The following is a 23,625-nucleotide window of genomic DNA, read 5'->3' on the forward strand; positions in this document are numbered from 1 at the left end:
TTATTTATGTATTAAAACAATTTACAAAAGCAGGGGCTTTGTCTATCCATACTACCAAGCACAGAGCATAATATTTGTCACAAGATTTTGTTAAATGAATAATTGTATAAATGAGTAAAAGAATGACTTGGGATGTTAATTACATATGCAAATTCCTGGGCCCCACTCTGGCTGTGGGGCCCGGGATTCTAGGAATTCATCTGTATTCTAAAATTTTAGCAGGGCTGTTTTTGCATATGTGCACACAATGTTTAATACACCAAAAACTGTAAATAAAATATAAAAAGTAAATTTTTGAAATATCCAAAAATGGTTCTTCTCCTTTACATTCTTAAAAGAAGACATAAATCTGTATAACGCCATTAGAAATAACCACTTCCATCTTACATTTTAAGTCATTTGCATATTATGTCCAATATGGGATCACTATCTCCCAAACCATAATATTTTGCTAAATCACATTCTCATGCCAGTATGACAGCACAGATCCATACATATATGGGTACTTGCAGACTACTGTAGCTTACCAAACAAACAAGACAGGGAGATCATTTATAAAAGTTACCTCATCGACACTGGGGTGTAGTTTGTGACACTTGTTCAAAATGTTGATCTCAAAAACTCAACGCATTGGATGGTGGAAGGAAAAGATCTATGTAAAAGCTTTCCACGGAAGGAGACACTCTTATTTTCCTATAAACTGCATTACTAATAAAATAAGGGAGAAGAGCAATAAGAAACAAACAAGATTAGGAAAGACAAAATGGTTTTTAAATGAAATTATTTTTCCCAAACTTTTCCATGAGGTCTCTGCAGCTCTGCAACCACCAGCTTGTTGGAAATCTGGTTTGTGACAGTTTGAGAAACCATTCTGTCTGACCCCTTTTTTACTTATTAAATTAATTGTACTGAATTTGTTTTCCAGAAAGAAATGTGAATCATCTGAACGATGAGCTAAGCTGTTAAATCCCACAATGGTTTGGTCACTTAGTTCTGCCTCTCAGCTAGCTGGTCTGGACACAACCCATGTTTTTAACTTTGATCATTGTAGAAAAAGAAGGTCCAGTACTGCATAATACAAGCCTAATGAAACAAAATTGCATACAAATATCACCCAATACTGCTCTCCACTAAAATGTTATCTGTTTAGCATGATGTTTAGTTTCCTTGGAGGTAAGAATTAAATATTGGGTCTTTAAAAGGGGGAGAAAGGAGGAAGAGAGGGAAGGGAGAGAAGAAAGGGGGGGAAAGAGGAAGAAAAGATAGAAAAAAGAGAGGGAGATGGGGGAGAGAATGGGAGAAACTTCTTATATTCAGAAAACGGTATTTTTTTCTCCCTCGTGAAGCACCATGGAATAGGTAAGGCCAGTTGCTACTAAAGTTGAGTGTTTACTGAGGTTGGGCAATCATATTCCGTGGTTGAATATCATATTCACTACCTGTGTGCCCTCAAAAGGTCACACATTTATTAAGATTTCTTACTTGTAAAATATATGCATTGGAGCTGAATGATACTGAAGCAGCATTCCAGCCTTAAAGACTATATGTCTCTTTGCTTTTTAACGTATCTGTCAAATTTGAAATACAAAGAATAGAATAATTATTTAAAAATATGAGACACAAAGAATCGGCTCTAAAAGACCTAAATCAAATTTAGAAGGAAAAGTACATTTTGAATAAAATGATAATAATGGGAAGTACCACTATTGCTGGAGTATAATTCAGTGTTTAATATTTTAATACAAGGAAATTGAACAATATGTATTCTTCATAACTTCTTCAGGTCAATAATTTAGCTTGAGAATTTTAATAGCTTAAGTACATTCACAGCCAAGATCAGCAGTGCTTACAGGGCATGAGGCACACATTTAAATGCTAAGGGGTGAGTATCAGGAGAGGTAGAAGACGATAGGGAGGAGTGGGGACTGGTGCCCTGGAGAATCCAGGTTGTTCTAAACTGGAGACCTCTGCTCTACTTGTTACCCAACGAGGTTTGTCTGCCCGATGTGCAGCAAGCCAAACACTGAGTCGCCGAGGCTTGTCACAGACAGAGGGTTTATTCATGAGGCAGACAAGTGAGGAGAGGGGAGAACAAGGGTCCTCAAAGATGAAGGGCTTGGGATATTTATGGGATAAAGAAACAGGGTGGTCTTAGGCATGGGGAGGGATGGTTGGAGGCAAGAAAATGGTGAAGTAATCAGTGTTCTGTGCAGGTGTATCTGAGTTACACACATCTTCATGGGATGCATGTTCAGAAAGTGGTAGAGTTAATGTGAGCTGAGGCGGGGGTTCTGAGCCGTCTGTTGTCGAAAGACGGACAATTGGACACTCACACAGGTCTCCACCGGTTTGAACTGGGCAAGACTGGCTCCAGTTTAAGCCGTTGTTACTATAGTAACCCACCAGTCAGAGGTGTCATCTATAGGGGCAGTTAAAGGAGTCCTGTGATGTTTTGTCTAAGTAAGCTGTGTGAAGTTTGGAGGGTATGCAATTTGCAAGAACAATTAAAAGGAATTTAGTCAGTGGAGGCCGATTACAGCATAGTATTTATTAAGCAAGTTATAGTTTAAGGGAACTAACTGATGACTGCCCTTGATTTCACGTCCTGGAAGATCATTGCCAGATGCCAAAGCAGGACTAGTCTTGTCAGACTTTCTACATTTTCAGAGAAAGGACAGAAATCTGAATTTTACTGTTAAAACGCTTAATGTTTAAGCAATGGAAGCTAATTCAGGCCTTCAAGAAAAGTCCGTGTGGAAGGTAAACCAAAGACACCTGTGAGCAGAGTTTGCCCCCGCCCCCACCCCCCTTTGATTCAAGGGTTTCTGAGTTGCCTTCTACCCATTTCAACTACCAGGTAAATTGCTATCAGCTGTCAATCCTTAATGACAGTTTCTTTTATGATCTCGTTCAGATATTTAAAGAGTATCCTTCCCCATAGAATTCAGAATGGCCCTGAAACACGAGGACCATATAATATTCAGTCCAGAACGTAGCACAAAGTGAGGGAAATTCGGAGAGTAGATTCTTATGTCAATTTCCCTGCTAAATGATTTGCACTGAAGTAGAATCCAGATGCCCAGGCAGCTAAGCTCCTCAGAAATGGCAATGAGCCGCCCTATCGACCAGCTTCTCTCCGCTCTAGTGCCCTGAGACTTGTGGTGATTCATCAAATGAACTCCTCGCCTTTTGAAGGAGCTAATTCAGTCTCATCCCCAGGGTGGTATTGATGCATTAAGAGGTTATGGCTCTTGGAGTAGTTAATGAAAAAAGAATGCACGGGACATGTTGAACATTTAACTGAAAATTTGTCATTTTATACTGTGATGGTTCTGAATTTCAACATCTTCTTCATTGTTTTGTTGTGGCATGTTTCTTGTTTGTTATTTTGTTTTCTTTTAAGAAAGAATAATGTTAGAGAAAGGAAATGCTCATTTGTTACTGGAAACTTGCAGTGATGGGATGTTCTAGACAAAACATAAGAAGTCCCTTGTTGCCACTTGCATTTGTCACTGCTCCAAATCTCTCCATCTAGCTAAGATTTATTCACATAATTGATGTATGGAGTCAGTTTCTCCATAAATCAATCAGACAAGAATTACGTTATTTTTATTTATGCATGTATTTGCTTTTGTATATCTCACTTTTAGATTTTTACAGGCTCTAGAACATAGAGGGCATTCACCATATTTGTGTTGGGTCAGTGGGTGTTTAAAGAGTGATTTTAAGGATGCCACAGTTGTTTTGCTTTGTTCTTAGCTGCATACAGTTGTGTAAGCTATTTTGAATATATCCATGTGCGGGGCCACATGATGGTAGTGCAAAGTGTCAATATTGATTTGAAAAGAATGACCTTTTCCTGTGTGTTCCCGTCCAGTGTCAGCTTATCTAAGATGGATGGTGTTGACAGGCTGCACTATCACTGTCTTAGGATAGATTTGCAGAAATGCCTGCAGTTTCTTGTTCTAGTTTCTTTCTCCCTTGGGTGCTTCGCTCTGGCACTGTCATTCAGACCTTACTATAAGGATAACCAATTAGTAGTTAAATGAGTTGAATGATTCATTTTATGTACTCTGTTCAAATGATACTAAACTCATTGCCACATGACTAGGACAGGTGAATTGCTTCTTTCTGCACTTTTTAAACAAGCCCACGTAGTAAGTAATACTGTTCATAACCCCTGCCTTTATTGCTCTCTTTCCTACACGTAAGGAATCATTTTGAAAGTGAACGTGTAGAGGCCCTATTTGTATTCCAGTGGAAATAAGAACTCGGTAGTAATAAAACTGCGTAGGTTTTCACGTAAACAGATCACTTAGAAAGGGAGAAGTCGTTTTGAAAACAATACTACAAAAGATCGACGGTGAGAATACTTGCTGGCAATTTTCATCTTTAATAACTCAGGACTGTCAGACTAGCACAGTGCCCCTGACCTGTATGCAGGATATGGAAGTATATCGTGGACCTACTGTGTGCCATAATGAAGATTGCAGAGGCAGATTCACTTCCTGTCTTTGAGATACTCAGAATTGAGCAGGGGGAGGGGTTTGAGACTGGTCATTATCTAACTCTCTGAATGAATGATCCTTGCTCTTTTAACAAAGGACATTCTGATTAATAAAATAGTCTTGGGGTTGTAGGGAAAATGTATCATTCTGGAATACAAAGACCTTCTGTCTTTTTTTATAATGGGCTATTTGCCTAAAAGACCAGAGTGCTAGGTGAATTAGACATCTACAACTCTGTGTCAACAGTACTTTCCAGTCTTTGCTTCCTGGTTAATAATCCCAAGCATTTTTGAAAGCACTTTACTTTGGGTATTAAGAAAGAACTACAAGTGAGATACAGACTTCTGTATATTTTGTAAATGAGATATAGATACTTTGTAAATCTACTACTGTGATACTTTGATATCACTTACTGATCTCTGTAACTCAAGGAATTGTGCTTTCTCAGTATCCTCATTTTATAGATAAGGAATTGAGGTTCACACTAACTTTTTTAGTCAAAAACTACTGAGTTTCTCAGTTGAAATGCACACTCTGATTGATCTGATCCCCAAGCCCAGGAGAAGGATGATATACGGAAGCGAGGAAGAGGGTAGCCCCTAACCCAGAATGTTTCTCAAATTCTATACAATAATATATTATCCCCACATTCTTTCAAAACCTGTGTGAGAGAGAGGTGTGGGGAATGCAATGAAAGAGGCTTTTAAGTATTCACAGTGAAGCAGAGGGTTTAATAAGGTGGAATTTTAAGGTTTTTAAACTTGATGGTTGCTCTAAGGTGGGGAGTGCAATGGAAAATGAGGTGGTAAATTTGGATAAACACCCCAGGAATCTTCTGGAATGGAAGAGGTTTCTCCTCAGTATTCGAAGTTCTTGAAATCTCTGGAGCTTTGGTCAAAATAACAAGCCTTCTAAGGAAAATAAACAAACCAACCAACCCCCCCCCCAAACAATTCCATGCAGAGAAATAAATGGGACCAGTGGCTTTTTAAAGGGGGTGGCGGCTCTGGGTCTGCATACCTCGTCCACTGGGAGCAGATCATTTTCTCAAGGGCACTTGCGAAAAGCTCCACGAAGTGTGGTAAGTCTAGTAACCGTGGCCAACTTTGTTGCGCAGCATTCTCGGTTAAGCATAAAGGCCTGGGGAAAGAGCCTTCTTTCTTGCACTTTGAAGAATTACATGGCTTAGTCGGGACATATTACCAGCAGCTGTGGCAACAACAGGAGCAGGTGGCTTAGCTGAAGCCTCAGTTCCTTTGGAGCTACAGGTGGCACCAATAGGCACCTACAAAGGTGACACCAGCAGATGGAAAAAGAAGGCATGTCTTTACTCAGGGTGGCTCTAGAATTTCTACATGGAGGAGGTTCACTGAGAAGTGGGGTAGGGACTGACCTTGAAGCTGTATGTGCATGACAGGCACGCTATGTTTACTTAGATTGTAGTTTCTTTGGGATGTCTTGGAGTTGATGGAACTTATGGAAGAATTAGCCCCTTTCCTTGAGATATAAGTTGGCACCACGCCTGCTCTTTATTTGTAAAAATGTTAAGCTTTGGCTTTGGTGCCAGTAACATCAGGGTAGAGGCTTGCTTTGTGATGGGGTGGAAAACTTTTCCCTCCTTCCCTTCTATCTTCTTTGGCTGGCCTAATAATTAAATTCACATGAGACAGATGAACGGGAGAAAAACAACTTTGTACCTAGGGAGCTCCATAAAAAAATATGAGACTCACGGACAGTCAGGCAGCTGAGGCTTATATACCATCCTGAGCTAAGGAGAAGGGGGTGGGAGACTGGGGCCTTAAAGGGGTGGAAGACAAGTCACAGAATGTGAGAAGAGCCCATTTAGTAATCAGATGTTTGCCATGCCTTGCAGATAAATCTTTCTGATATAGAAAGTTATTTCTGACAATAGCTCTCTCTTCCTGGTACAGGCTCCGTATCTATTAATATATTGTTCTGGGCAGTTAAGGGAGAGGCAGAAAGCTTTTCCTGAATCTGCTGGGTCGTAATTGGCTTCAGTTCAAAACAATCCACATGCCAAAATGGCACATTTGGGGGTGGCATACATCGCTCCCCCTCGGTGGCAACCTGTCTGAGAGAGATTATGTGGTTTTCCTGCATCAAGAAGTTAGGTTGATTTCTCTTGGAACAAATAAGGTAGGAGCAAATTGGATAGTCCTGGAACACCTGTGAGCACAGCGTGGCCACTGAAGCTCTCACCTGGGGATGGGGATTCTCTAAATCAGCGAGGCAACACTTGGGAGTAGCAGTTTAGGAAACTCTAAGACACAGTTATTTACACTTCATATTGTAACAACAGTAGTTATTAAAACAGTAGTTATTAATCAAAGCTGTTCCCTGGTTATCTTAGGGTTCAGTGCTATAGAATGAATATTTATGACCCCCTGAAAATGCCTAAGTTGAAGCTGAATCCCCAGTGTGATGGGGCTAGGAGGTGGGGCCTTTGGGAGGCAATTAGGTCCTGAGGGTGGAGCCTTCATGAATAGCATTAGTGCCTCTTTAAAAGAGCCCCAGAGCTCTCTCATCTTTTCCATCACCGTTTGCGAAGAAGGCAAGAAGATCGCCGCCTGTGACTAGGAAGCGTGTTCTTCCCAGACTCTGACTCTGCCAACGCCTTCGTCCTGGACTACTGCCCAGCCTCCAGAACTGTGAGAAATAAATTTCTGTTGTTTATAAGTCCATGGTACAGTTATAGTAGACTGAACAGACTAAGACATCCAGGAAATCATCTCACTCTCCCCCTACTTCAGATGCTAGGGATTGAGTCTGCGGGAAGCTGGCTGATAACAAATCATGTGTCTGCACCTCCATAGCATTTACCAGCATAATTTGTCCTCATTTTTCATATTGGTGAGCCTGGTTCCTTGCATTCACCTGCTATTTCCAGTATGTTGTTCATATTTCACAGTGGTAAGGATCCTACGCTCCTGTTACTTTGTACCCTTTCACTGTATACACCAGGATTTAAATAAATGCCTATTGAACAATTGAAAAAATAAGTGCTACCATTTTTGTTAAGGCACGTTTACTTGGCAGCAAGATCTCTTCTCAAAATTATGCTAAGAAGAGGCTTCGTGCTGTCATTTCCCTCGTGGCTCCAAGTATGACGAGAATTTGTCTCCTTGCCCTGGTAGCAACTTACTAGCAGACGATCAAAATTCACCACCCTGAGGTGTTTTAGGCTTAGGGCAGGTTGGGATTATTCATTTTCCTCTATTTTATGTTCGTATTTTTGTTCTTATTTACTTCTCCTTAAAATTGTATTCACTTTCTAAAAACTTGTAGTATTGACAAGTTTCTAGTGGCTGATATTACCTTAAAATTATGAGAACTGAAAATTTTTTTGTTTTTATTTTGCCAGAAGAAAATTAAAATTAAATGCATTCCATACATAAAATTTCCTGTCTTGAGAATCTAAAATCACCTTATACATTATATTTTATGATCTTCACTGATTTAACATTAACACCTAATTAAACTCTGTTGTGTATCTCAAAGGCAAGGCCAGATTCATGTTGATTTTCTCCATTAAGTTGTATAAAACTCAAGAAGAGTACATATAACTTTCTGGCAAACTCTGATTTAAGAGGTATTTCGTTGAGAAAATAGATTTAACATGTGAACTAATTCCAAGAAATAAGTAAATGCAAATTGAGCGCTTTTTCTTAAGGAGAAGTTCTAATGATTATCCTAGAAATGCATTTGCGTCAGGAATCTCACCTTTAGCCGTGAGTTTAATCACCTGTGCCGGTGATGGTCAATTTTAAAATGGTGTGTTCCCTATGAAAAAAAACTTGCTTTGTTTTTTTTTTTTAATCACAGCTGGTAGTTTATTCCATTCATATTTGTTGTCATTATCACATTTTCTGTTTATTCTTGCTCTAAATGTGTTTTGCCCCAGCACATGTTCAATAGGTTTAATTCTTTGCGTGCAGATTTTCAGTATATTTCCCAAGCTTCTATGTTACATTTTATTTTAAAGAGTGACTCAAATACTAATTTGGAATAATAAAGTATAAGATTTTGTAGAAGTTACAGCAGTGACATGGAAAGTATATTTAATGATGACTAGATTGTGCTTATATTGGATTCCATTGCATAATTAATGGAATTGTTGATACAGGTTCCTTTTCCTTTATTCAAGATTATTATACATGCCATAAATATGTTACAAAATTTAATAATTTTGTATTCAGAGGCACCTATAAATCTTAGTTTTATTTAGCATACAGAAAACAATTAAAACACAATCTTAATGGCCGATTTGGATTTAGATCCTGTGTCCATTATTAGGACTCAGTTTTAGGAAATAATTCGCTCTGCTTCTCTAGAACAGAGGGTATAAAGACAAAGAGCAATTCAGGTGGTGGCTAAAATATTAGCGTAATTTACACTTCTCTGGTAATGAGTGTTGAAAGGATGTTGAGTGAGACTTAGTGTTTTTGTTGTTGTTGTTGCTCCCAAGTTGGTAGTTAGAACCCACAGCGGAAAGCAGAGCGGAGACTTGTGTTGCTGGAACTTGGCCTCTGTTCACTGCTGCCTGATAGAAACTTGGAGAAAGAGTGTTGGGTGGAGTAGAAAAGAATAGCTTTATTGCTTTGCCAGGGAAAGGGAGTCACAGTGGGCTAATGCCCTCAAAACTGTGTGTCCAGCCCTGGAGAGGGTAGTGAGGAGTCTTAGTGTTCACAGAGCAGGGCGTGGTCAGCTCCGTGGACATTCTTCTGATTGGCTAGTGGTGAGGTAATCGGGAGTCAGCATCTTCAACCTTCTGCTTCCAGCTGGTCTGGGGTCTACGTGCTTGTGGGCGGCAGACAGTTAACTTCTTCCACCTGGTGGGGGTTTCAGTATCTGCACAACAGCTCAAAGGACACGGCTTAGAATATCATCTACAGTCCTTGAGGAGGAACTAAAGGTCCTTGACTTTGTTTAATGGCTAAAGTATTATTATTTTGTTTTTCTTGACTGTTTCCCTTTCTTTCTGCATTCTCTTATTTCTCTGATTAAATTTATTCTTTGACTAATCTTTTTTTTTTTTTAACAAACAAAAGGCAGGTGGAGGACATGAGTGGGGGTCTACTGTAGGAAGGCGTCACAGAGTCCTGCTCTGTTACAGTAGTATACCACGCAGGGGGTTCCCAAGAGCTGAAAGAAGAAGCCAGATTTCCCCAACCATTACCTCAGCTGCCCAGCTTGTACACAGCACGATTCAGGGCCAGGAGGGTGAGAGTGGCTCTTTGAAATGTTTTAGCCTCGCGCAATGTACACTGTCGGTGGTAAGAGGGGATTCTCTCTGTAGCGCTTTTGCCTTTGTAAAGGCAAGTGAAGGGGTCAATGACACATTCGCACAGATTGATATGCCTGAAAGGTGGGAGACTGGTAGTTTGTTCCCTGTTACCTGAATCAGTGACGACTTCCTGATCTCCTACTGTGCTGATGTGAGCAGGGCAGGAGCAAACTGAGGGGAGAGGGTAGGGTGGACCTGGTAAAGCAGTCCAGACTTTCACCATTGGGCCTAGCAGGGTGCCTGAAATGTCCCATCTATCAAACAGACATTGTATTAAGTAGCTGGTACCTCACCCTAGGGGTGGCTAGGAGCACGGTGACAACAGCAACAAGAGGGTCTGGGCTCTGTACTTAGGGGTGGAAACTGGGTAGAGGTGGGAGTGCCAGGGGCCTGTTCAGGAGCCGACACAACTGAAGATCCAGTCTAGAAGCATCAGTTCGAATTCCAGGATGCTAGAGAGAGACGAGGAATAAAAGAAGCGATGACATTACTCTCCTCATTCCAACTCCTTCCAGCATAGTGCTGGCCAGAAGTGGGGAAGGAGGGAGCATTCTGAACCAGCCTGATATTTAGTGTTAAAGAGTGACTTGAGGCTTATGGAATAAGACAGCATAGAGTGGTGGGAAGCAGAATTTGGCAAAGTAGTGTTGAAAGCAACGTTTGAAGAAAAAAGTGAAATCATTTCATGCTAATGTTCCAACCTAGGTGAGAATCCTTGATAAACCAATCACAGCTGGATTAGAGAACTCCGTGAGGCCTCCTATTCTCTTTTCCCTGCACGTAGACCCCTTGTGCCCACTGATTTTTTTCTAGCTAGTCATAGGCAGAGTGGTTGACAGGGAGATTACAGAAGTCTACTTGATACATTTACCAAGTAGAAATTCCCATGAGATGAAATACCCGGAATGTGTGAGGATGGAGAAACTGTCACAATTTTTAACTTTGAATGGACCTTGGCATAAATAGAAATCCAGGGATGCAGAGCTGCTAAGGCTGATACTTTCATGCTAAGCTGTAGAAATCGGGAAATGTGTGATAACGTTATCTGACAAAGAGATGAAGAGGAACAATGGGGACAGGAAAGGGAAATCAAAGTGAACATTGAATGTGGTGAGAGTATTGTGTGTTACGGATGCATCGTGGTTCTTCCTTTTGTATGCGTGCTGTGTTCGAAGCACTCTTATGAAAGTCGTCTTTCATGTTAAGTGGAGATCATGTTTTTGCGACATTTCTATTTGGGAGTCATATCTCTAGCTATTAAAAATCACATTGTGATAAAACACTGTTTTGATATGTGCTAGCTGTGAAATCATACGGTAGACATTTTCTGCAAATGTAGCAGGATTTCAGCAGAATTGGGCAAATGCAATTTTATATTCATAAATAATATGCATATAAATAATTTTACCAGTTGCCTTAAATACACGGAATTCTTACACCTATTAATTACTTTTAAATTGCCATTGTTTTTTTTTTACTTTACCATAATATTGCTAGTGTTATTTAAAAAATTTTATTTGTACAAGCACATGTAGCAATACCAAAAATATTGGGGAAATTTATTCTTTTCAAAGCCTCAGGATGTATCTATATTTGTTGCTGTAGTTGTTTTATTTCTCTCATTACCTTGTTTTTTTGTGAAATTTGCAGGTACTCTTGTACTCTTCCAAACCTTAGGGGTAGTGATATATGTATTTCCAATTCATAATTTTGTTTTTTATTCCTATCAATACACGATTCTTTGGCATTTCTGAATGGATTTTATGGTCTTCTTCCAAGTCTTAGGTTTAGTAATAGATATACTTCTCCTCTTTTTTTTTTTTTTTGACTGTGTCGGGTCTTAGATGCCACACATGGGATCTTTGTTGAGGCATGTGGGATCTTCTCGTTATGGCGTGCGGTCTGCTTGGGCTTCTCTCTAGTTGTGGCGTGAGGGTTTTCCCTCTCTAGTGGTGGCGCGCGGGCTCCAGGGTGCGTAAGCTCAGTAGTTGTGGCACATGGGTTTAGTTGCCCCATGGCACGTGGGATCCTAGTTCCCTGACGAGGGATCGAACCCAGGTACCCTGCATTGGAAGGCAGATTCTTTACCACTGGACCACCAGGGAAGTCCTAGTAATAGATATATTTCTAATTCATAAATGTCAAGCCTTCTTTTATTTCCCCTTTGCAGTTTCCCTCTCAGAAACATTTCAAGAACACAAATTCCTTTCATTACAAAATGCTGTGTTTTGGTTCTGCGGACATAAGAAGATGAGGTAGACATAGATTCTTCCCTCAGGTAGCTTATGTAGGAAGTTAATGTGTTAGCCATGACACTCAATCGCAAGAAGCCAACAAAGGCAGGAGAGACTTTTCAGTCTCATAACTAGAAAGGCTAGTTGGAGTTGTTTGCATTGTGGAAAAGAGGTTACAAGATCAGGCAAGAGTTTATGTTGAACGAGTTCAAAGTAGCAATCAGCACATTTTGTGATAAACGTTCCAAAGATGACTGACCGCTGGGTTTGTACTCTCGACTCAACGCATCCTCTCATTCATTCAAGCATTCACTCACCCAGTACTTATTGCACCCGTGTGATTGCCAGGCATTTGGTGCTGGGGATACAGAGATGAACAAGACAGATTTCTGCCTTTATGGGAGTTATAGTCTAACCTAGGGAGGTATCAAATAGCCAAACCGATGAAGAGGTAGGTAATAAAGTGTCAGGTGGTGATATTTCCTATTAAGAAAAGTAAAAGCAGGGACATGGGCCACTGTTAAATATGATAGCCAAGGGAGGCCTCTCTGAAGGGATAACATTGGATCAGAGTAGTAGCTGTGTGAGTATCTGGGAAGGAGCCATTCCAGTGAGGTGAACAGCAGTGGCAAAGATTTTAGGAAGGAAAGTTTGGCACATACTCTAGGAACAGTGAGGAGGTCATAGTAAATCAAGCACTTCATGGAAGTTCTGTGCATTTTTCAATCTTTTTGGTGTTGCTGAGTGTACAATAGCTAGAATTTGCTTAGTGGCTTTTTCACGACCGAAAAGAGTTTGCCCCTCCTGTGACCACATTCAGAGTTCCTCCTCCAAGAACCTGAATCAATATGTTTTAGTTTGGCTGCCTTTTCCCCACAAGTATTTAAGCTCTTTAATTTCTCTGAGATAATTATGACTCCGAAACTTCATCACTTTCTCCTCAGGCTCCCTCATCTCCTTTAATCTCATTCAGGAGCTGGGTCCTCTCTGCACCTTCATTGTTCGGCCATTAAGCCTCATCGATACTGGTAGGAGCTAAATTCAGCATATTCACATTATTCCCTGTCGCTTCCCTCTCCCGTTGTCTTTTGTGGATGGGTGAAATTGCGTATGTTAGGAAATTATCAGATCCATGAGTTTGATGTGAGGTTTATGTTTTCTATTATAATAACATCTTTCAAAAATTTAGCTAAGTATGGATGCATCTTGATTTTAAATTATAATCTGTCTATATTTAAACTCGAGGTGGCAGGATGATAGTATGCATGGACGTGTCTCCTAACTGTTCTTATATACTCTTGCCCATATGGTAGTTCCTCATACTCTACATAGAGATTCTTTCTGAAATACAAAGCTAATCATACCATCCTTCTGCTTGACATTACTTGGCGTGCCTTAAAATTAATTTCTATTACCTTGGGTAAAGACAAGCTCTTTACATGGTTTACAAAGCTTCAGTAATACAAACCTAAGTAACTTGCAGACTGAACTGTGAACACATCCCCCCTCTCTTCACATACTCCCATCCACTGACCTTTACCTTCCTCATTTTCTCCAGGCCCGCCTGACCGTAGAGCTTTGCACATGCTCATGTATCTGTGCCCACTACACTCTCTTGCCTCTTTGCCCAGCTAGCTCCTGGACATCCTACCTTAGCTCAAGTCACTTGTCACTTCAGAGTCATCTTTGCTGGGTAGATGGATCTCCTCACTCTAAAATAGCACCTCTTCCATCTCCTTCTTTGCACTTACCATATTTTCAGTTTTATCTTTATTTGTGTGATTATTCAGTTAATGTCTATTTACCCCATAGGAATGTAAGCTCCGTGGTAATTGGAACAATATATTTGCTTACCATTGTGTCTCAGGGCTTAGCCCTTGGCTGGACACATGGTAGGTACTTAATATTTGTGGTGCAAAGAACCCAAAATGAGTACGAATGAATGTATGAATGAAAATAAACGAATGTCCACACCAGCTCTGCCCCATAGAACTTTCTTCAGTGATAGAAGTGTTCTGTATCTGCCTGGTCCGACATGGTAACCTGAAGTCACATGTGGTTGTTGAGCACTTGAAGTGTGACTGACTGAGAAATTAAATTGTTAATTCTGTTTCATTTTAATTAAAATTAAAATTAATTAATGTAAATGTAACTAGTATATGTGGCTAATGGCTACCATTTTGGAAAGAGCAAGTCTGGACAGAGTACTGTCTCACATGGAATTTCTGATCCCTGTGAAGCACTGTGCACACACGCATACATTTTGGGTACTATTCGTATACATCACTATTCCAATATAAATGAGTTTGCCTAGGTGAAACCATGCTCAAATTAACATTCAAAACTATTAAGCCAACTAAAGCTGTCTTTAGATAAGCAGAATAAATATACCCACTATTCAAATGAGTTAAATGAGGAAAGAACTGATTTTCAAGTTCACCAACCCACGAGCTTCTAAACCCAGATACTGTGGTAGAACTTTCTGTTGAAATCATTGTTTGGTTTATTTATTTTTTTAACCTGAGTGTGAGATAGGCTGACACATATGCTACCAATAGCTCCCTTTCACTGGAAACAGCACATTAGTTGGTTTTAGATTCCACTACTGTGGTTTTCAAATTTTAAATAGGATATTTTTGGCCATTTTCAGGAGTATCTAAGCCACCTGTAATTGAAAAAAATTTTACCTCCAGTTGGGGAAGTACAGGTATATCTTGCCTCAGTCAATGCCCAATTTTTCTGTGTTTCTTTCATTTATATGAGGACTTACCCAGTTGCTAATGTGCAAGAAATACTGATATTTAATTTCTTAAGTTTTCTGTATAAACCGCTGTGATCCTTGTAGCATCTTGTGTCTTTCTAGTGGACCATATAACTTAGCCTCAGCATTTTACGAGAAGAAGTACCTTCCTTTTCTGACTAAGCAACTTAGATAGTATATCCTGTCAACACAGGCTCCAGGCTGGTCTCGCTCACCACTGTACCTTCAGTGCCTAACATGGCACTGTGGACACAGTAGGTGCTGGTTGGGATTATTCTACCCATTTGCTAATAATGAAACTACCCCTTAGATTGGGGGAGGGCAGGCAGGATCAGTGATGGCCCAAGTTTACTTAGCTGTTGGCTCGTGGGGCTGGGCCAGGCTCTCGCTCACTGCATGACTCATTATGTAGTATCATACTAATATCCTAAGAATGTATTTTGCTATCTTAAAATAATTTGGTTTTTAAAAAATTTATTTATTTATTTTTGGCTGCGTTGGGTCTTGGTTGCTGTGTGCGGGCTTCTTCTAGTTGCAGCGAGTGGGGGCTATTCTTCGCTGCAGAGCACGGCCTTGTCATTGCAGTGGCTTTCCTTGTTGTGGAGCATGGGCTTTAGGCATGTGGGCTTCAGTAGTTGTGGCATGTGGGCTCAGTAGTTGTGGCCTACGGCCTCTAGAGCGCAGGCTCAGTAGTTGTGGCACACGGGCTTAGTTGCTCCGCGGCATGTGGGATCTTCCCGGACCAGGGCTCGAACCCGTGTCCCTTGCATTGGCAGGCGGATTCTTAACCACTGCACCACCAGGGAAGCCCTAATTTGTTTTTTAAACTTACTATTCATTGGTCAGATTTCCATTGTCCGATTGAAAATATAAATCTATCATTGCAGAACAAAAGCAAATATCCTACTTGCTTTCCAGTTATTTGTGAGTGCTTTTAACTTCCACAATATTACATTCTTATTTCTGTTTATGTGTATTGATGGCAAGAGTGGGTCCAGGTTTGCTTCATGTCTATGACAAAAAACGTATGTTATGAATTGTTTTAGTTGCCATGTAGAATGACACAATTTTGTCAATTAGTGTAGTGAAATATTCAGTATTTTGCTGCAGAAAAAGCCAACAGATGGTTTGCGTGGTGTCATGGACAGGGAACAGTGGACGCCTAGAGACCAGGTGTGTTGCCTTTTTTCCAGTAGTCTAATTGTTTATGTATTCATAAGACCGTTGAATGGGGAATTGAATAAACTTACTGTTTTATCATGAGAAATCTTTATTTCCTGAAATTGAAAAAAGGCCATTACTACTATTCAAAAGGATAGTTCTTAGTCTGAAAAGAACACTTGTGTAAAGATAAACTTACATAAAAGGATGCATGTGTAAAATTTAAACATTATTAGCAATGATGTAAAGATACTATTAATTGAATATATATATATATGTGCCAAGCAATTTTCTAATTTTCTATAAAATGCCAAGCATTTTATACTAAATCTCATTTCATCTTTAAAGCACTATTACTCCCTTTTTATAGTTGAAAAAACTGTGAATTTGAAAGGTTAAGAAAGTAATTCAAGTTCTAAAACCTAGTAATCAGAGGAGTTAGAGTTGAAGACCTACTGGACTTCGAAGTTCAAATAAGTCACCTATTTATACCATTCTTTTAAAAATAAATCTTATGTTATAAAAGTAATCATGACAATGAATATATATTTTCCTCACCAAAATAAAATGTGAAAGGTAAAGATCATGTCTGTTTAATTCACTACTCTATTTAATGCATATAATATATATAATGTATATACATTGTTGTTACTCAATAAAATATGTTGAATGAATCATCTTGTTCTGAAGGCTGGAGTCGTTAAAACATTAAGGCTGTTAGAGTGTTGCTTTGGAGACTTTGCGGGGGCGATGGTGGGCTGGGGATGCAGAAGAATTTAACCTGCTTGAAAGAAAGTTGGTGTTTTATCACGCTGGTGGTGTAGTTACAACTAACGCAATTCAGTGACTCCATTCTCTTAGTCCATGAAATTTAAATGGCGATAACAAAAAGAACTTAAGTCCCAGGGAAAACGTCATGACTGGAAAGGTTGTTGAGCCCTGATCTGGAAAGGACTTTCATGGCATCATGACATGGAGGTTAAGAGCCTGGATTCTGGTTCAGTTGTAGAGTAGTCCACATATTAGCTGTAGATGTGTTTTAAATGGCTTGTCTTCTCTGCTTTCGTGTTATCTCATCTGAACGTTAGAGATAATTATAGTACGTACCTCAGAGGATTGTTCTATTACGATTCAGTGAATTACTTATAAAGTTCTTAGAACAGTGCGTGGCACATAGTATGTCTTATATAGTTTGGGTTACATATATAGTCATTCCAGGAAATCATTTATAATATGCTGAATGCTTACTGGTCTTAAAATGTGTTAAACAACTGCTTGGAAATTGAAGGATATTATTTGATAATTAAGGTATTCCCAGTCCTAGAATTAAATGGTAAGGTCCACATACTAGGATCATAAAGTCATTCTGAGGAAAGTTTGTATTTAAAAAAGTAAAATAAAGAACTAGGCATTAGTAACTAGTGCCCAGACTGTGAAACTAGAGTTTAATAGTCTCTCTTTGTATACACACATAACATTAATACACTTAATTTGCCTGTTGACAGAAGAACATAGCATTCAATCCCATGTAATTTCTCGCTCCCTACCACATTCAGATTCCTATGTAACTTTTATGCTTTCAGGACCAAAAATTGCTTGCATTTCAAACTACAATCACTGTGCTTATGATTTGTTTCTCTTAAAACATACTATGAAAATTGTGCAAAAGTCTTGTTTTTATACTAGGAATTCAAAGAAAATAAATACCTGGTTTAGGTGGCTATATTTCTAGATGCTAAACTTGCTTATTTTTCCTACTCTGTATTTGCCCATTTCCACCTATTACCTTTGACGTGACATTTGGAAATGGTGTAGGAAAGGGAATTAACTCAGAAGTCAGTAAAGTAAGCCTGCGACAGATGCATTTATTATATGATGCAAGTGTTTTGCTTTGCTCTTTTAACATCTTTATTTTCCATAATGAGATTTTACATTTGCGCATGTAACACAGTTGTGAAAGTTCCGGTTTGGGAATTTGTGTGTGTGTGTGTGTGTGCACGTGCGCGCATTCGTGTGCACGCTTGTGTGTGTGTTGGGAGGAAGCGTGGTTGCTTCAGTACTTCCTCAACTCATGACTGAAACTCTTGTTCTAATTCAGGGAAGAAACAAAGAGCTCTTCAAAATCATCATACTGAATACTTTATTCGTCTTCTCTGTGGAAACTGGTCCAGGAAGCAAAGTAAAATTAGGAGACTGTCCAAAACAGAGTTACTTAGCTTAACTTAATGTATTGATATTTGCCCACTGCCTTCTATGATTTTAACCTTTCTAGACATCTCTCTGGGGATGGTTTTTTCTTAGGTCTCACCAGAGACTCCACTGAAATCGTTTACTAGATGCCAAAGTTCCCCCCCCCACCCCCGCCCACAATCCCCACTGTGCTTAACTGGCTACTGACCTGGGAGCTGTCATGTTTGGAAAATACCATGATGCCACGAGTTAATTTCATACCCCTCTCTTTGCATGAGATCCCAGGGGGCCTTTCTCTGTGTCACAGTACTGCAAGACATTCTCTAGTTGCTTTCAAAGCGATGACCCATGGTCAAGAGATCTTGTCGCAACATATGGCAGCACCTGTCACCAGGTTTCGTGATTGGCATAAAATTAACCTGTTTTCCCCTTTGCTTTGCTGCTTTTTTTTTTTTTTTTTTTTTTTTACAGTATCTATAAAAAGGCAGGGTAGAAATTGTATTTGAAAGCAGTTTTCTGTCACTTCAAGAAGCATAATGGTAGATTTGGGATATTGGACCTAAGGAAGAGACTGTTTCCTTGCAGAGGTACACACAGAGTTACTCAATAAAAGTGATATTTTATGATGTTATGAATGGCAGTCTGCAAATCTCAGACAGGAAGTAATGTTTTAGTATCTGAACTCTATCAAGGATAGGAACAAAGCAAGAAATGGCATTATTTTGAGTCTTGTTGTGGAAGAAAAAAACAGGAAGCTTGGATTTGCCCTTGGCTTTTAAATGGTTTCAATCAAGTTGGGATTGCTCTGATTTCTCTGTATTTCTCATGCCCAGATCTTAGTATTTTTATGGGGACATGAATAAAATGCACCTATAGAATAACAACATTCAGAATTATGACAGGTATCTGAGAAAAATAGATTAATGATGTTTAGCCTTTAGGTACTTGGGAATTTTTCAGTTACTTTTAAGGATAAGGACAGACAAGAAAATAGCCAACCACTTACTTGGCTTTCCACTTTAGTGAAATAGTGAAAACATTTTGGTCTAACAATTTCCTAGTGAAGGAGATACATGGTTCCTTTTATTGCTGTACTATTTTTTTAATCTTATACATCTTTTTACATACCTTTAGCTTCTTAAAAGTTTTACTGTAATTAAGGGGGAGCTATTTTCTATAGCTGGTCTCTTCTCAATTAAGTTAAATACGTCTTAGATTCTGTGGGTTTTAATATTCAAATACAATAAATAACAAAGATGAATTTGTCGTCTTTTTCCTTTTTTTCTCTCTCCAGTCTGGACTGGTTGCTCTAAGTTCTGGAGTGATCAATTTTTCCTGGCATTTCTTAAATGATCTTTATTATTCAGTGAATTCCCTTCAAAAGTATAAACGTTAGTCCTTGTATGGTTTTGGAAATTGATGGCTGCTGTTCTCAAAGGATGGTAGATGGGGTTGATTGAAGGAGTAGAGCAAAGAGCTGAGTTAAAACAATAGAGAAAGAGGAAGATAGTACTAGAGACAAAGGGAGAAGAGGGCAGCAGTTGTGAAACAACCTGAAGTAGGGACTGGGGATTTAAAGGCTGCTTAGACTTGATTAATAGATCCTGTAAAAATGAAATGCTGAGCCAAGGGAAAAAATTGTACTTGCGAAGTCCCTTGAAAATGTGTTAATGCCTTTTTTTTCCTACTGGGTTTTTTTTCCTACTGAGTATAAAACCACTGCATAAAAATATAGTCCTTTATTTCACATTGTCCAGTGTTTTTTCTAAACTGCTGACTATGCTTATGTTGGGATAAAATCAGATTTCCACTAGACAAAAAAAGAGAGAAATAAATAAAAAAGAGGTCTATACTGGTGCTCTATGGAATATCTTTGCTAAGTCAGAATTAAGATAAAATTTTAAAATAGATTTTAAAATGTTATTGATAGACTAAGACTTAATTTCAGCAACAGTGATGACAATTTGTACTTAAAAGAATGGGAGATTTTGCAGGGGTTTTTCAAGAGACTGTTGTGTTGACATGGATGGTATATAAACCTTTTTCTAGCAAAATTTGTCAAGAAAATTGAAACTCAGTCTTCTTGAAAAAAGAAAATAATTTTCTTCTTAAAAGAAGAAAATAATCTGTGGCAAATCATTTTATCATTAATGGCAAACTGAAGGACCTACAAAATAAGTTAGATAAGAATTAAAATGCTGAAATATTTTCATTACTGGTAAAGCTGGTTCAGAACTCCTTCTGGTATATTTACTACATGCGAACAGGATCTGAGAAAGAGAGCCTGAAGCTGTCTAAAGGCAAGCATTCAAGAATGGCACAAGAGGCGAGAGTTGGGGTGATGGAAACTGTCACCTCGACTATAATCAACTAAATGACTTTTCCTATGAGGGATCAGTGAAGGGTAAAGAGTTGAACTACAAGAACTTTGGTGTGTTGGTTAGCTGGGTAGTTTAATACATATTCTTCTCTCATGGGTTATAGATGGCAATCTTTTTCCTCCCTGGTTTTAGGAGTTAACTAATAGTAAGTGCCCGTCCTCCCTGTCACTCATACACACCCACATACAAACGTGTGCACACACATACGGATGTATATACACACATACACACACAATATGTAAAACTCTTGGCTAGAGAATTTTCCAATTAAGAATATCACATTCTCTAACCTAGTGGTTCTCATCTGGAGTGATTTTGCCCCTCAGGGAGTATCTGACAATGTCTGGAGAGATTGTTGATTGTCACAACTTGGGAAAGGAAAGGGTGCTACTGGTCTCTCATGGGTAGAGGTCAGTGATGCTCCTACACGTTCTACAATGCGCAGGATATCTCTCCAAAGCAAAGAATTATCTAGTCCAAAATTTCAGTAGTGTTCAGGTTGTAAAACCTTAACCGTTTTGAGTAACTTAGTCTCCTTAGCAATTGTTCAGTGCTTCAGATATTCCTTTTTAGACTTCTACTCCCCAAGAAATTGCCAAAGAGCCTGGGAATTTACATGACTCCATGGGTGCATAGAAAGGGGCTCATAGCCAAGTGATCAGGCCCGTGCTATCTTCTGATTCCCTTCTTGCTCTCACCATCATGCCCTGCGGTTAGCATTTAATGTCTAAGTCACCCAGTCATGACCAGCACCCCAGGCTGTTGTAAATTATGAGGCTGGCAAAATTGTGATTCTGCTGGTTCTTTTGCACTACCAGGGCCCAGAAATCCTCTGGTTTTGATTCTCCACCTCAAGTTTTGTTAAGTGGTGTGTTGGAGGACAGGGGGAACAAAAAGTGCCCACCAAACTGGACACGCATCATGAGACTGAAAAATGAGGCAGGGTAATTTACTCACAGGGTGGGATTGGGCAGACACAGATCTGGAAGCATTTGCAGCTGCATTCCACACTGCCAGTGGGCCATTGGGATAATTTTATAGTTAACCTAGGGCATAGGGATAGGTGCTTGGAAACAGGACGTGAATTCGTAAGTCAAGATTTATGAATGGGTAGCTATCAGTAATTTTGTGGCTGGGGGGAATAGTCAGTACAAGTTGTCATCATAGTTTGGGGACTAACGGGACTAACAGAGCATTGAGGCCATCTGGTCCTAATGATTATTAAATGATACCTATTAACTACAAAGCCCTTTGTAACAGAAGTGATTTACTGCCCAGTACAGTCCTGGGTAGGGTGAGAGGAAGCACAGGAGAAAATGTAAGCGCCCAAGATGACTTCAGTTGTGCTAACAGCCATACGTGGTGCTAGGCCTCTCTGAGTCTTAGCCATATCATCTGTCCAACTCATCACTGGAGCCTGCAATGGTTAATTTTATGTGTCAAATTGGCTAAGCCACAGTGCCCAGATATTTGGTCACACATTATTCTAGGTGTTTCTGTGAAGGTATTTTTTTGGATGCGATTAACATTTAAATTGGTGAACATTAAGCAGATTGACCTCTGTGGTGTGGGTGGGCCTCATGCAATCAGTTGACGGCTTTTATAGAACAGACCTTGCCTGATGGCAAGAAGGAAGTCTGCCAGCAGACGGCCTGTGGGCTCAAACTGCAACTCATTCCTGAGTCTCCAGCCTCTTAGCTTACTCTGCACAAATGGGATTTAAGAAACCCCACTACTGTGTGAGCCAGTTTCTCAAAATAAATCCCTGTATATCTGTATTTACATCTATATGCGTATATACATATCCTGTTGGTTCTTTTTCTCTGGAGAACTCATACTAATACAGGTTTACTCCATCCTGGTATAGTGTCTCTGTGGTTTTCTATTCAGCTCTTCCTGTGTCCTCCCACAAAAGCCCATGGAAACTTCTGGATCTTCAGTTTCCTTGTTGATCTTCTGCCTAGGTATTTTATCCATTATTGAAAGTGAAGTATTGAAATTTCCAACTATTATCGTTGAATTGTCTATTTCTCCTTTCATTTCTGTCCATTTTTAATCTTGTGTATTTGGACTCTGTTTTAAGGTACACTTAGTTTATAATTGTTATATCTTCTGATGGGTTGACTTACTAGCATTTTAAAGAATGTCCCTCTTTGTCTTTAGTAACAATGTTTTTCTTAAAGTCTGTTTTGTCTAATGGTAGTATAGCCACCCAAGATCTGTTTCGGTTACTTTTTCTTCCTTTTACTTTCAGCCTATAAACATTTTTGAATCAGAAGTTTTTCACTTCTGAACAGCATCTGGCTGGAAAATTTTCTTTAAGCTCTGCTTTCAAATTAGAGTGTTGAATCCATTTACATTTAATGTAATTATTGATACAGTAGAATTGACATCTAGCATTTTGCTATCTTTTCTGTCAATTTTTTTGTTTTTCTACTCCTCCCTTAGTACCTTCTTTTGTGTTAAATAATTGCTAGTGTATCATTTTACTTCCTTTGTTGCTTCTTTTTCTGTATTTAAAATTTTATTTTCTTAATGGTTGCCCTGAGGATTACAATTAGTCTGACCTAAAACAATGTATCAGATTAATACTAAATAGTAGTATACAGAACTTTTGCCCCAGTATATTCCTGTTATCTCCTCTCTGCTTTGTGCTGTTACTGTCATACAAATCACATCTTTATACAATGTAAACTCATCAATACAGTTTTATAATTATTGCTTCATGTCATTATCTTTTAATCAGGAGGAAAAAAGAGCTATAAGAAATACATATAGGGCTTCCCTGGTGGCACAGTGGTTGAGAGTCCGTCTGCCGATGCAGGGGACATGGGTTCGTGCCCCGGTCCGGGAAGATCCCACGTGCCGCGGAGCGGCTGGGCCCGTGAGCCACGGCCACAGAGCCTACGCGTCCAGAGCCTGTGCTCCGCAATGGGAGAGGCCACAACAGTGAGAGGCCTGTGTACTGCAAAAAAAAAAAAAAAAAAAAAAAAATACATATACAGTGTCATATATTTTCCTTTACTGGTGCTTTTTATTCCCCTGTGTAAATTCAACTTAACATCTAGTGCCCTTTCATTTCAGC

General features: G+C 39.3%; 1 protein-coding gene across 11 annotated transcripts in view; it reads left to right on the top strand.

Moving 5' to 3' along the window:
• The window catches only part of CHL1 (cell adhesion molecule L1 like), a 197,039-nt gene that overhangs the window by 56,359 nt on the left and 117,055 nt on the right, over nucleotides 1–23,625 (top strand). The gene's annotated exons all lie outside the window — the stretch shown is intronic.

The sequence above is a fragment of the Pseudorca crassidens genome, chromosome 10 (genome assembly GCF_039906515.1).
Source record: "Pseudorca crassidens isolate mPseCra1 chromosome 10, mPseCra1.hap1, whole genome shotgun sequence".
NCBI classification, from domain to species: Eukaryota; Metazoa; Chordata; class Mammalia; order Artiodactyla; family Delphinidae; genus Pseudorca; species Pseudorca crassidens.